The 15,151-nt window shown below is 46.4% G+C and overlaps 1 protein-coding gene across 1 annotated transcript in view; it reads left to right on the top strand.

The window, feature by feature from the left end:
• Nucleotides 1-11,595: 11,595 nt before the first annotated feature.
• The window catches only part of LRRC2 (leucine rich repeat containing 2), a 37,451-nt gene continuing 33,895 nt past the window's right edge, over nucleotides 11,596-15,151 (top strand). Inside the window, exon 1 of the mRNA XM_025989841.2 lies at nucleotides 11,596-11,793. The gene's annotated coding sequence lies outside the window, so the exon portion shown is untranslated. The remainder of the gene's footprint in view (nucleotides 11,794-15,151) is intronic.

Consider the following 15,151-nt stretch of genomic DNA (forward strand, 5'->3'; position numbering starts at 1 on the left):
TTGGATTTACATTGTTTTTCTGGCTGTTTTGGATGTTGTCTTCCTTTCTCTGTGAGCTGGCAGGTAGTTCTTTGAGGGAACTTGAACTGGCTTCTTGGCCATCTGCTCTGGGAAGCCTTCCGGCCACTTCCCCAGCTTCTGGTTAGCCCAGAGCCCCGTCCCGCACCCGCTCTGGGAGTTCACCTTATCTTATCAACACTGTATTGTAAACTGCTTGTTTTCCTGTCTTTCACCGACCCTTCCCCCCTGCGCCTTCTCCCCCAGACTAGGAGGTCCAGAAACCTGGTCTACCAGAATTCCAGCTTCCCCAGCCTCCTGGGCAGCGTCTGTCTGTGCTAATCTTATTCCACCTGCCCCATCCCTGGCTGACGGAAATGTTGTCTTAGCCTCTGTTTCTTAAATGGGGGGTGGGGGGAGAGGTGGGGAGAGGGCAAGGTCTTTGAGAGGCACCACGGGAAACCAGCCTGCTTTCCAGAGCTGAGAAATAGAACAAAGAATGCCCCTTCCCCCCCAACAACCAAGGAAAGAAGAAGAAATCCCAAGTGCTCCAGACCTCGCTGATGCTGGGCAACTTATTCTGGAGAGTTCGCCTTATAGAAGAGAAGATAATCTTGATGCACTCACTGGAAAAGTCTGATTGATTGAGACTTTTGGACATGGCTATGGGTTAGAATTCTTTCCCCCCCAAAACTATTCTTCTAATCCAAGTCAACAAATATTTACTGACTGGCTACTCTGTGCTGAACACAGTGGGGGAGACAGAGATCTCCAAGATTGGGCTCCTGCTCCCTAACCACCCTCCACCCCCTGCCCCCTGCCGTGAGACAAGCCCAGAAATGTATGCCAAGTGCCATTTTACTTTATCAAAAAACTGCTGATGGGGTGGGAGCAGTCACTTCCTGAGGCCCCACTGACCACGTCATGGCTCCAGCAGAGAGCTGGTTTCACAAGACCTGGAGAATCTCATTTAAAAGTCCTTCTTAAGTGGATTTTGTACGTGATTGCATCCGGGCATTCTTCACAGCTCTTAATGGTTTTGAAATGGATTAAGCTCAACTGGGAGTCCGAGGCTGAAATGCAAATCCCAAGTAATATCAGAAATCAATTAGAGTGAGGCTTCCTGAATGCAAAGGGCCCCGGGGCACTTTGAAGTGCGCCCCACTCTGGAGACAGCCGAGCCTGGCTGCACTTCGGACCCATGGCCACTGTGATAATAGAGGATGTTGTGTTAACCCAGTGAGTGAATGCAAACACTTTTGAACTATTTTTTGAAGTATATCATACACTTATAAAAATGTACAAATACAAGGGTTGTAGGTTAATAAATTATTCCAAAGTACCACGTCACCACTATCCAGGTCAAGAATAAGAATATTACTAGAGCGCCCGAAGTCCACCTCCACTCCTCCAAAGCTAACTGCTTTTCTCATTTCTAATCCCGAAGATTGGTTTCTCCATGGTTTGGAACTTTATATAATGCTAAGTGTGTGTGTATGTCTGCTTCTTTCTGTTCAACGTTATGCTGGTGAGAGCCATCCATGTTGTTTGTAGAAGTTTGCTTTTTATTCATTGCTATGTGCTGTCCCTTGCATTGAATCTACACAAAGACTCAACACCACCTTATTGAAAAGATCATTCTTACATTACTGCTCTACAACGCCATTTCATCAGGAATCATTTGCTCATGTGTTGTGAGGGGTTTTGTTTTTGTTTTTAATGTCTCATGCTGTTGCCTCATTCTGTATGGGCTAGCCTCTGGTCCTTCTTGTAGGACACACACACACACACACACACACACAAACACATTATTATTATTATTTTTAAAGATTTTATTTATTTACTCATGAGAGACACAGAGAGAGAAAGAGGCAGAGACACAGGTAGGGGGAGAAGTAGGCTCCATGCAGGGAGCCCGACGTGGGATTCTATCCCGGGTCTCCAGGATCAGGCCCTGGGCTGAAGGCAGCGCTAAACCGCTGAGCCACCTGGGTGGCCCCACAAATACATTATTTACCAATAACGTTATTCTACACGTTAGACGATCCAAAAGACTCTAGAGATAAACTCTGGGACTTGAGAGGTGTTCTGAGCTTAATTGGGTTGTCCCAAAATTTATGTGTTGAAGTCCTAACCCCTAGAGCCTCAGAAATGACTGTTGGAGATAGGGCCTTTGATGAGGTAGTTAATGAGCTCATGTGGATGGGCCCTAATTGAAGATAATGGATGTCCTTAAAAGCAGAGGAGATTAGGACAGAGATGTGTGCATGCTACAGAGGGAAGACTGTGTGAGGACCCAGGGAGAAGATACCCACCTGGAAGCCAAGAAGAGAGGCCTCAGAAAATCAAACCTGCTGACCCCTTGATCTTGGATTTCAAGTCTCCAGACAGAGAGAAAAGAAACATCTATTGTTTAAGACACTAGGTCTAGGGCAGCCCGGCATGGAGCCTGCTTCTCCCTCTGCCTGTGTCTCTGCCTCTCTCTCCTTCTGTGTCTCTCATGAATAAATAAATAAAATCTTTAAAAAAATAAAAGACAGTAGGTCTGGGGTATTTGCTATGGCAGCCCTGGCACACTTACATAAGAAGTCAGTTTCACAAGGGTATTGGATACAAGGTCAACAATGAGAAGTCTGCCACTTGGAAGAGGGCCTTCATTCAACCATGCTGGCAACTTGATCTTGGACTTGCCCTCTTCCAGAGCTGTGGGAAATAAATTTCTGTTGTTTATAAGCCACCCCATCTACAGTACTTTATTATTGCAGCCCAAATGGATGGAGACAGTACCTGAACAGACACATTGATGACAAATCTGACAGTAAAAGACCACAAGGGCAATTAATCAGAAAGACAGCACAGGACCCTGAGCAGACTAGCTCATCCAGAACTGGATCCTTTGGACTAGAGCAAGGCTACAGTAAATTCAAGATTTTAATAATAGGGGGAAAAATACATCTTTTTCCATCTCGATTTCTGAGTATGTGTTTACCTTTCTCCTTATCTACTCATGAAAACCATCAGGTCTGAAATCCATTGTCTTATTTCATCTCCAGATAAACTACTCGGGTTTTCCGGAGTGGATTTTCTTCAGAGCTCTACACAGGCTCTGGTGTAGTTTGATTAAGATTCATCACTGACACGGACGTTGTTTATGAAGTATTATTTATGGGTGCTGTTTGTATTCATGTTCCAGGCCACACTGATGCCAACACCCAAGGACATCCTTCTTGGAGTTTCTCAACAGATATGTTGAAGGCTGGCGGAAGGGAGAAGGTGAGTGCATACTCCTGGGCACATTGAATCTGCTTTAAAGGGATTACTAAGCCTCAGCCTCCTCATCCTGCATTATCCTCCTAAAATGGGAATATGAACACCTGCCCCACAGAGATGCTCTACTATGGGCTTCTTATATTTTATAAGATATCTTATATCTTATCTTTATTAGATAAATACCTACTAAATCTGGCACATTGAGGCATTTGACAAATGTCACTGTCTTTCTATATATCTCTCTCCCTCCTGAGGCAGGTCAACCAACACTCAGACATTCGTTCATTGGTTACTCCTACCATGTGCCAGGTAACAGGCTAGGTGGATTGATTTAAGAAGACATTAGGGCTCGAAGCCAACAACCAAGAAGGAATTACTGAGATGTCTTTGGTGCAAAAGGTGGTTTTATTAAATCCCAGGGACAGGACCTGTGGGCAGAAAGAGCTGCACTGGGGTCATGAGAAGTGGCCCATTATATACTTTCAAGTTGGGAGGCGGGTAGGGATGGTGTAAGTCTCGAAGGAATTTTGGAAGTAAAGTTCCTAGGACTTTGAGGGCGCTAGCTGTTGTTGGGAAAAGGTAACTTATTACCGTCTAATAACACCCTAGTCATGAGACTCTTCAGATGTATGTATATTGGTGAGCCATATGCTTGGGGGATGATTGCCAACACGTATCTTGGGGTGGGGGGTTAGAGATAAATGAAATTTCTAAAAGAATTTTTTAAAGGACTTTATTTATTAATGAGACACACACACACACACACACACACACACACACACACACACAGATAGAAAGAGAGAGAGGCAGAGACTCAGGCAGAGGGAGAAGCAGGCTCCATGCAGGGAGTTCGATGTAGGACTCAATCCCAGGTCTCCAGGATCATGCCCTGAGCCGAAGGCAGACTCTTAACCGCTGAGCCACTCAGGCATCCGATCTAAAGGAATTTTTAAAAAGATTTTATTTATTTATTCATGAGAGACACAGAGAAAGACAGAGAGGCAGAGGCACAGGCAGAGGGAGAAGCAGGCTCCATGCAGGGAGCCTGATGTGGGACTTGATCCTGGGATTCTAGGATCACACCCTGGGCTAAAGGTGGCGCTAAACCGCTGAGCCACCCAGGCTGCCCTAAAGGAATTTTTATATGTTAAAGTAGACATACAGGATCCTGGGGATTAGGTTAAGATTACGGTTTACCCTTAGTAAGGTATCAATATCGAGGTAGTTGAGTCCCTAGATGAAATTCACTCTGCCTGTTTCAAGGACTTGTCAATGGGTTGTAGGTAGTAAGGAAATTTAATAATGTTTCTTCTGCCTTGTTTTCCTACATCAGGATGACTGCCAAGATTTATAGGAACAGTCAAGGGTCAGCCCCCGTGGTGCAGCGGTTTAGCACCACCTGCAGCCTGGGGTGTGATCCTGGAGACCCGAGATCGAGTCCCACATCAGGCTCCCTGCATGGAGCCTGCTTCTCCCTCTGCCTCTCTCTCTCTGTGTGTCTATGAATAAATAAATAAAATCTTAAAAAAAAATAAAATAAATAAAGGAACAGTCAGTGCATTTCATCAGTGTTAGCAGGTCTGTGCTGCTGATGCTGCGGTGACAAAAGGAGTAAGGGGTCACTTTTTCGGAGACGGAGGAGTCAGAGACAGGGACAGGTACTTGCAGAGTTAAGGCACAAAAGGATGGCTGGGTCCAGCTGAAGGAGGGAACAGGATGGGGTGTGGTTGAGCTGGAGAGGTGTGATGGGGGAGGCAGTGGTGACGCCAGTGGCCTGTGAGACCTACAGGCCTGCAGGGGGGCAGGTCCTAGAGAAGCACTATTAAGAATCCAGCAGGAGAATGCCTTGAGCAGGTCTGAGGGTTTGGGCAGATCTCTGGCATCAGAGTGACATAATGCTGGCACAGAAGCTGGGAGTGACTGTTGCATTTGTTGAAGATAGAGCAGCCAGGAAACACGCAGTCCTTGAGTGATGTTCAGCCGTGGGGCTGGAGAAGTGGGTGGCGATGCGGCAGAGGGTGGGCTGGGGGGACCTGCAGGCTCTAAGGGGGACAGGGGGTGCAGGAGCGAGTAGTGACCCGCTTTGAGCACACTGTGCAGTTTCTAGTTTCCTAAGGGCTTAGAAAAAAAGAGATCCATGTATAAAGTAAGCATAGCCAGGCTTCTGGACCCAGCACTGTATCTCAGGAAGGTCAAGGGTGAGAACAGAGAATCCTTGGACCTCATAGCCTCGTCAGTGAAACGCATGGAGTAATGCGTCTCTGTTGGTGTTGTGGCCAGCGTGAGATGAGATAACAGAAAATGATGAGTGTCGTTTCTGCTAGTTAAGGACAGTGGTACATTTTATCTCCTGTTTTGTTTCTGGGATTTTCCAAGGTTGGATATGTCATAAATCACCTAGCGCTGTGCCTGGCTTATTGTGTGGCCCCCAAAAGTGTGAGCAATGATTCGTGGGGTGTGTGTGTGTGTGTTGGTTTTTTGCTTTGTTTTGTTGTGTTTTGACTTTGTGTGTGTTTCATTTTAATCTTAAGGATAGTACCGAAATTAAAAAAAAAAGAAAGAAAAAGAAAAAGAAAAGGGCAGCCCTGAAGCCTCCGCGGTTTAGCACCGCCTTCAGCCCAGGACGTGATCCTGGAGACCTGGGATCGAGTCCCACGTGGGGCTCCCAGCATGGAGCCTGCTTCTCCCTCTGCCTGTGTCTCTGCCTCTCTCTCTCTCTCTCTCTCTCTGTGTCTGTCATAAATAAATAAATAAAATCTTTAAAAAAATTAAAGAAAAATAGCCCCATCTCCAATTGTACCAGCACATACGAAGAGCTGCCAATGGGAGTTTTAAGATTGGTATTCTTGATAATTACAGTTTGGCTGAGTGGGAATGACCAAAGCATCCCTGGCTTTCCTAGTAGAGCCGAGTCATCCACAAAGTTGTCCTCCAGGGGGCGCTGGCCAGCATCCTGTCCGCACTGCCACAGGGGACCACAGGGATGTGTTGTCCGCCTCCAGGGTACAGATGACTCTGCTCACAGTGGCAGACCTGGCACAGATCTGCGTTCTGGCCTCTTTCAGTTGAATAACTATATTTGGGAAGAGGTTTGGCCTCCCCCCAGAGAAAAACTAACTACATGAAAGTCTTTGAGAAGGTGCCACGTTCTGATCCCGGGGTCTTAGCCCTCTCTGTGGGCATCCTGGTGGTGAGGGGAGCAGCCCTCAGGATTGTCCACTGGGGTCACCCAAGTCTAGGCTTCGTTCCTCGGGGAGCGCAGCCCAACGGAAAAGCCATGCCAGTCTCATGTGTGAGTTTCAATTTTCTGGCTAGTGGCATTAGCAAGGTACAGAGAATTGGGTAAAATTAACTGTCATAATATATTTTAATTTAACCCAATGTATTCCAAACAGTATCATTTGATCATGTAGTTAGTGTAAGTTACTGCAATATGGGGGCGGAGGAGCCCTCCCCAGCCCAGGCTGTGCTGGGGCCTTTTAGTGACACCCATGAAGTGGTAAGGCAGGGGCCCTCACCACATACTCAGTTTTCAGTGGGAGGCATTTGGTCACGGTCACTGCAGTAGGATGAATCGGTTTATAACATTTTGGGTTTTTCACTCTTCTATCATTATGTCACGAAATGGGGACAACAGGCGTGTGACACCAGGGATTTACTTGGAAGAAGTCTTTGCAGTGCATGTGACTCAGTGTTCCCACAGGCATCCTAGGCTCAGAATGGCTGTGAGGAGAGCACTTGGTCTCCCTGTGGACGGCTGCACGTGCTTGTGCGGGGGACCCCCCCTTGGATAATGAGGCAGACATGTGGGCCTCCCCGTGGAGACACTGAAGCTGCGGTCTACAATTGGTGAGAGGCTCTAAGGTCATTGGGAGCTAAAGTGCATAAAAAAGCATCCAGCTTTGGGCAAGCAGCTGGGGTCGGTAATATATATATATATATATATATATATATATATATTTTATTTTATTTTATTTTTAAAAAAATATTTATTTATTTATTTATCATAGACAGAGAGAGAGAGAGGCAGAGACACAGGAGGAGGGAGAAGCCGGCTCCATGCCGGGAGCCCGACATGGGACTCGATCCCGGGACTCCAGGACCACGCCCTGGGCCAAAGGCAGGCGCCAAACCGCTGAGCCACCCAGGGATCCCCATATATATATATATATATTTTAAAGATTTTACTTATTTGAAAGATAGAGCACGAGTAGGAGGGAGGGGCAGAAGGAGAGGGAGAAACAGGCTCCCCCCTGAGCAGGAAGGTCCACCCTGGGCTTGATGTGGGGCTCAATCCCAGGACCCCAGGATCATGACCTAAGCCCACAACAGGTGCTTAATGGACTGACCCACCCAGGCGCCCCATGGGGTTGGTGATATTAAGATTTTGTAAGGGTTGAGACCTTAAAGGGGCCCTGGATGGTGAGGTGAAGACCACAGGGCACAGTCCTACCTGCTGCCCCTTGGGCGCCCGGACACTAAGTTCTTTATTTCCTTCTTTCTTCTTAAGATTTTATTTTTAAGTAATCTCTACACCCAAGGCAGGGCTCAAACTTACAACCGGGAAATCAAGAGTCACACGTTGTACTGACCCAGCCAGTCAGCCAGACACCCCTGGAATTTCTTCCCTGATACAGCCAAGAGATGGAGCATCTGCACACAGTGAGTTTAACACAATAAAAACAATTCCTTGTATTAATAAAAGTACATTATGTATTTTAAAGTACTTCCTGATTCATTTCCCTGCCTGTCAATCAGAAGCGACTGTACTGAACATGCTGAATTATGGATCACTGGACCTCACCGCAGACTTGAGTCAGGACCTCCTGGGGGGAGAGGGGTCCACGCAGGCCACGCCCCCACACAAGCAGGCCACGCCCACAAGGTCACACCCACACAGACGCAGGCCACGCCCACAGCGGGCCAGTCCTGGGTGCCCCTGCCCCCAGACTGTGCTAATTCCAGGGCCTTAGGGCTCCTTGTGCTCTGGTGCTCCCCGGACCAGCAGCTTCCCTGTCACCTAGAGCTTATTAGGGAGACCGACTATGGGTCCCTCTGTGGCCTCCTGCGTCAGACTTTGCAGTTTCGTAAGATCCTAGGTGGTTACGGTGGAGGGTTGCCAGATAAAATACAGGACACCCAGGAATATTTAAACTTCAGATAAACCACAAATAATTTTTAAGTATGACTCATGCAATATTGGAAACATTCTTTTATTAAAAAATTACTTGTGGTTTATCTGAAATTCAAATGTAACTGAAAGAATTTTTATTTGCTAAATTTCTCAGTCTTGTTTGGGTGCACATTGTAGGCTCAGGAGCCTGGGCTGAACAATGGCCTGCTTCTCTAACCCTGGCATCGTAAAGGAAGCCCATGGTATTTGAATGTATTTGTGGGGGAAAATATTTTTCAACTTTAATACGATTGAGCTTTTGAATAGCTAGCCCTCTTATAAATTGAAAAAGTATTTAAGCAGCATTTGACCTGAAACTACCTTTTCAATTTATATTCTTTGGTTCAGAACACCATAAACAAAACAAAACAAAAACCAAATGCGACAATTACTGACTAGGAAAGTTACATTATTTATCAAAAGAGAAAAATACTATTCAAATTCTAAGTAATAAAAAGCACATCTAACACTTTAAAGGTCTGATTTAATATTGTTCCAGAGCTTTATTTTAGTTCCATCAATCTGGTATGTAATTTAAAATGATAATTTATTGTGGCGCCTGGGTGGCTCAGTCCATTAAGCGTCTGCCCTCAGCTCAGGTCATGATCCCGGGGTCCTTGATGGAGCCCCGCATGGAGCCCCACATCTGCCCCCTGCGCTGTGAGGGGCCTGCTTCTCCCTCTCCATCTGCCTGCCACTCCCCTTGCTTGTGCTCTCTCTCTGTCATATAAATAAATAAACCTTTTTAAAAAAAGTAAAACAGTAATTAAAAAAATTTTTTTTACCTATTGAAATAAAAAACTTTATTAACAAAATTTTAACTCTAATATAGGTAACATGCGATGTTATGTTAGTTTCAGGTGTACGATACAGTGATTCAGCACTTCTACACATTACCCAGGCTCATCCCAGGCAAGTGTGCTCCTTAATCCCCATCAATTATTTCACCCCTTCCCCATTTTCCCTTGATAACCAGCAGTTTATTCTCTGTAGGTAAGAGTCTTGGTTTGTCTCTCTCTTTTTTCCTTTGCTTGTTTGTCTTATTTCTTAAATTCCACATATGAGTGAAATCATATAGTATTTGGCTGACTTATTTTCCTTAGCTCCAACCATGTCATTGCAAATGACAAGATTTCAGCCTTTTTTTATGGCTGGATAAAATGGACCCTTGGCCCGCTTCCACATCTTGGCTATTGTAAATAATGCTGCTATGAACATAGGGATGCACATTACCCTTCAAATCGGTGGTTTTGTCTTTTTTGGTAAATACCCAGTAGTGTGATTACTGGACTGTAGGGTAGTCCTATTTTTAACTTTCTGAGGAAACTCCATACTGTTTTCCAGAGTGGCTGCACCATTTTGCACTCCCATCAACAGTGCACAAGGGTTCCTTTTTCTTCTCATTCTCGCCAGTGGTTGTTATTTCTTTGTGTTTTTGATTTTAGCCATTCTTTTTTTTTTTAATATTTTATTTATTTATTCATGAGAGACACAGAGAGAAAGAGAGAGAGAGACAGGCAGAGGGAGAAGCAGGCTCCATGCAGGGAGCCCATCGTGGGATTCGATCCAGGGACTCCAGGATCGGGCCCTGGGCCGAAGGCAGGCGCTAAACCGCTGAGCCACCTAGGGATCCCGATTTTAACCATTCTGACAGGTGTGAGGTGATGTCTAATTGTACTTTGATTTACATTTTCCCGATGATAAGTGGCGTCAGGCATCTTTTCATCTGTCTGTTGGCCAATCTGGATGTCTTCTTTGGAAAAATGTCTGTTCATATCTTCTGCCTGTTTTTAATTGGGTTGTTTTTTGGATGTTAAATTGTGTCAGTTCTTTATATATTTTGGATACTAACCCTTTATCAGATATGTCATTTGTAAATATCTTCTCCAATTCTATGGGTTGCCTTTTAGTCTTTTGATCATTTCCTTCACTGTGTAGAAGCTTTTTATTTTGATGTGACCTCAGTAGTTTGTTTTTGCTTTTGTTTCCCTTGCCTCAGGAGACATCTAGAAAAACATTGCTATGGCTGATGCCAGAGATATTACTGCCTGTGTTCTCTTCTGGGATCTTTATGGTTTCAGGTCTCACATTTAGGTCTTTAATCCATTTTGAGTTTATTTTTGTGTATGGTGTGAGAAAGCGGTCCAGTTTCATTCTTTTGCATGTAGCTGTCCAGTTTTCCCAACACCATTTGTTGAAGAAACTGTCTTTTTTCCATTGCATATTCTTTCCTGCTTTGTTGAAGGTTTACTATACAATTATGGGTTTATTTCTGGGTCCTCTATTCTGTTCTATTGATCTATGTGTCTGGTTTTGTGCCAGTGCCATAATATTTTGATGATTACAGTTTCGTAATACAGCTTGAAGTCTGGAATTATGATACCTCCAACTTTGTTTTTCTTTTTCAAAATTGTTTTGGCCGTTTGTGGTCTTTTGGTTCCCTGTAAATTTTAGGATTGTTTGTTCTAGCTGTGTGAAAAATGCTGTTGGTATTTTAACAGGGACTGCATTAATAAAATGATAACTTAATTATAAATGTCAACAAATAGAAAATAGTCCCTTCAAAATCCAACTATTTTGTAATTAGAGTTATTATGTCTATAGTAGACAAAGGGGGTCTTCTGTTTAGGATGAAGGGTTATGAGGAGTCTGTTGCCCAGAAGTGGGGGTGGTTGTAAGGACCTCTTGGAACAGGCAGGGGTGAGGGAAGTGGGGCTGGGAGATGCAGTGAGGTAGGAGCCATTCCTGATTAATTATCAAATTGTCACAGTTTTGGATTTCAACAAAGCATCTTTGCACAATTAATAAAATCATTAAAGAGAACCTAAATTCACATGTTTTAGGAAATTTAAAAGAAAAACAAGGTGAAACCCAGACCTGTGATAACCATTGCTTCAAACACTGAAAACACTTTGACATTCGCTGGGTCGTATGGCCTTCTGATCCTGCTTTTTGTTTGGTTCTTAGCTCACAGTGCGAAGAGCACAAGCCCTTTCCCCTTTCTGGCCTGTTTTACTCAACACACTTCAGGACGGCCCGTGGAAAAGGCTGTGCCATCTGTAATCCCGGGTTATAGGGCTCACATTGGCCAGCCTGTCATTTGCCCTGTGCCAAGCCCTCCCCTTTGAAATGCGTTTTGTCTCATGCCGGGCTGAGTCACATTGAATAGATAGACCGTTTATCAGCACATGTCCTACAGATCATATTATCCACTGACAAATATAGCCCGTTAGTGCACAGGCCAGGAGGCTCCAGTGTGTGGCGGCCGCGGCGTCAACAGGCTCTGCAGCCCGGATTCCACTAGGCAGGCAGCGGGCAGGGGCTGGGGCGGCAGCAGGGTCACGCAGTCACGGGTAGGTGGCCGTCGTGGGGGTGGGGACGTGGCAGGGGCAAGTGAGCACCTGCTCTGGAGACCGGGGGGATTGTGAAAGGAATGGGAGCAAGGGGGCTTGTGGCACCTGCTGGGGAGGGTGAGGGGGGCAGTACCTCCTTGTTTACATCTGTCCCACCGTGCCTGGCAGGACAGGGGTAAACATTCCCAGTGGAACACAGATTATGCATTTATCTGCATTTTAGGGCAAGAACTGGAATTGAGTGGAGAAGGAGAAAATGTGGCAGGGGCAGGTGGTTCCCTGAGAGGCTGCTGCTGTGGCAGGGGGTGTCCAAGGTTCCTGCTCCTGCTTAGTGGATTTTTCCCAGTAAACTGCCCTGGTGCCCAAGGCTGAGCTCAGAGCTTTCTGGTCCAAAGTGTTGTCTAGGGGAGATAAATCAACTTTGTTTGTGTCTTGGGTGCCCTGAAAGGGATGATTGATATCTGGGGGGGGGGGAGTCTTTCCTCCTGAGACTGTCTTATCCCCTTGGGGAGAGGCTGAGGGTGGGAAAGTGATCGGAAACCCAGGGGAGAATCATCTGGATTTGTAAGTAGCTTAGCTGTGCTGGTGACTCTACCAAATTCTCTCCAGTTACTCAGGGACTGCGGCGATCTCGCAGAGAACTTCTCCTAACCATTCCCGGTGCAGAAGAATCCTCGGGTGTTCATGAACCTCTTGTTCTTATCTTGCGTTTCATTGGTGACCATGTCTGTCTTCATTTCTTTTCTTCTTTCTTTTTAATAACTGACATTTTTGGAGTTTTACCAGGTGCCAGGTACTGTCTTAAGCACTTGACACAAATGATCACACCTGATCCTGTCCCCAGTCCTATGAACAGGGTACTGCTGTCACACCCGTGTTCAGATAAGTACACTGGGGTGCAGAGAGGTTAGGTGACCATCTCAGGGACGCGCAGCTCTAAGTGGAGGAGGCAGGACTCTAGCCTCCAGCAGGTTGGTTCTGACAGGGTCCTTCCTTTTAATCCTGTCCGGAGATTCCACCTCCCTGCCTGGATTTTCTGGTTTAACATATTTACTGTAAAAATAATGGATATTCGCAGGGAAACTCTGACCTTGTGACAGAAAATGTAATTTAATTCAGAATTGGGCTGAAATATCGTGACTCTACTGACCTCCCTTGAGTATTTAGCCTTCAGCAACCCTGCTGTTTCTATCAGAACACTCACTCTGGGTTCCAACTCTGGGGTCCAAGCAGTGGCCCTATGTGAGGATCGAATGGGATTTGTTTGTCACAAAAGCCCCTTGTTGGCTATGTTCTTGTCCCCTTCGAGCATTGGTGTCCCCAGGAGTCCCTATGGTCATAGTCACCCCCTTAGTTCCAGCAAGGCCGACAATAGATGTCTTATTCAAGTGGCGGATATGTGGGGAAGAATGCTGTGGAGGTTCTGGAACTGGTCTGCCCAGAGGAAAGAGTGGCCCTGGGGGCTCTGAAGGGCTGGTGGGGGCAACAGGCCTAGGCCAATCTCCCCATGGATGTTCAGGTGACCACTCCCCCCAACCTCAGCTCTGTCCCTCACACTGTGCATACACTTGTGTCCCCTGCCTAGACAGCTCCCCCCTTGCCTCTGTCCCTCTGCCTCCCTGGCGGAGGGAGTGCCCAGATGGCTGGGCACCTGTATTGTGGGCTTTGTTGGGTCTCCTCCCTCAGATCCTCTGTACCTTAGACTTTCAGAGATGTGAGGCCTGTTCCCAACCTCTCGACCTCTCTCTGCCCAGTCTGCTGTTTGACCAGAAGGGAGAGGACTAGGTGAGTAGAATGTCCCCTCCCTCTTGGAACCCTGGCATACGTCTTCTGAGTGGGAACGAGTGTTCTGGTGCCAGGGGACATGTTTTTCTAGTCATGCCCTCTGGCTCAGACAGTGGATGGCTCTGTAAAGTGATTCTAATGTACCTGGGTTGTGGAGGGCGGGTGAACAATTATTCAAGCAAATTTGCACCGAGACTCCCTCTCCCCTTCCTCAGGATCCCTGTGGGATGGCCCCGAGCCCCACTCCCCACACATACTTGAGGGAGTTCCTCTTCTGACAATACAATGTTTGTTCAGCTCCCATTATCAAATCTGCACGCAGCACTGAAATATATCTCTGTGAGCTTCTGTTCTCCTCTCCAGATGGAGAGCTCAGGGGCAGGGACATTCATCCTTCTACATTTGATGAGTGTCCATAATGTCGGTTATTTGGGGTTCCCAGGAATCAAAGAACAGAGATACACACCACATAAACTGGCTCAATATGCAGGGTTTCTGTGTTGAGGTCCAGAAGCAGGAGCCTGGCCACATCCCCTCCAGGGCTATCGTCTGTCACCGTCTGTCACTGGTGACTGCTCAGGGTCAGTGGCTGACTCTGAGTCCACGTCTGGGGCTTCTCGGGTGGCTGCTGCTGTCGGTAAACCATGGCCCTTCTCAGTGCAACCCACCGTCAAAGTTTAATTAAACCAAGGAGCAAATAGTTCAACTTGTATTGTGTGCTGTAAAGCAAACGAGCAACAGTTTGAGAGAGAAAATAACCGGAGGATCTACCCTAGATAAAGAGGCCACGAAGGCCATGCTGAAGAGAGCACACTGAAGCTGAGTTCAGGGGGCATGGGGTGTGAGGAAGCCAGGCAGATGGGGGAAGAGGGTCTAGGCAGACGGCGCAGTGTGTTCAGGACCTGAAGTAGGAAGAAATATGGGATGAGTGACACACTGAGGAGGAAAGGGTTTGATGGTGGATCATGCCAGAATCTCACTGGGCCCTGTGAGAAGCTGGAATCTTCCCCTCATCCCAAAGGGAAGTCTCTGGAGCACTTCAGCCAGGCAGCAGCATGATCTCATTCTTGTCAGGAAATGATGCTCACTGTTGTGTAACAAATGGATTGGACGCGGGTGAGTGGGAAGTTGGGACATCAGCTGTGAGGCTTCTGCATGACGAGGCCAGCTGTGACACTAACTGGTAGTGAGGAATGCAAGCCTTCTAAGACCTGGGTGATACACTGGATGTGTGAATGAATGTGTGTGCTCGTGTATGTGTTTGTGACCATATGGCGGCTAGGGCTGAGGAAGCAGAAGGCATAAAAGAGTGACCTCCAGGTAATGATGGAGTCAAGATGAGGAATTAAGGCAGCCAGGAATGGTTAGATTCTAAGTGAGGGACTTTGGAAGGAATTGTGTTTCTTTGAGCTATGCATGGGACATCCAAGTGGATATATCAAGGAGGCAGCAGGATATAGATACCAGATTTCTCTATAAATTGAGACTGATTCTTTTAAGTGGCTCTTATTTTACTGTCCACTGTATTAATGATTTATTGTCGCATAACAAACCACTCCAACACTTACTTACA

This window comes from Vulpes vulpes, chromosome 9, assembly GCF_048418805.1.
Source record: "Vulpes vulpes isolate BD-2025 chromosome 9, VulVul3, whole genome shotgun sequence".
Classification (NCBI taxonomy): Eukaryota; Metazoa; Chordata; class Mammalia; order Carnivora; family Canidae; genus Vulpes; species Vulpes vulpes.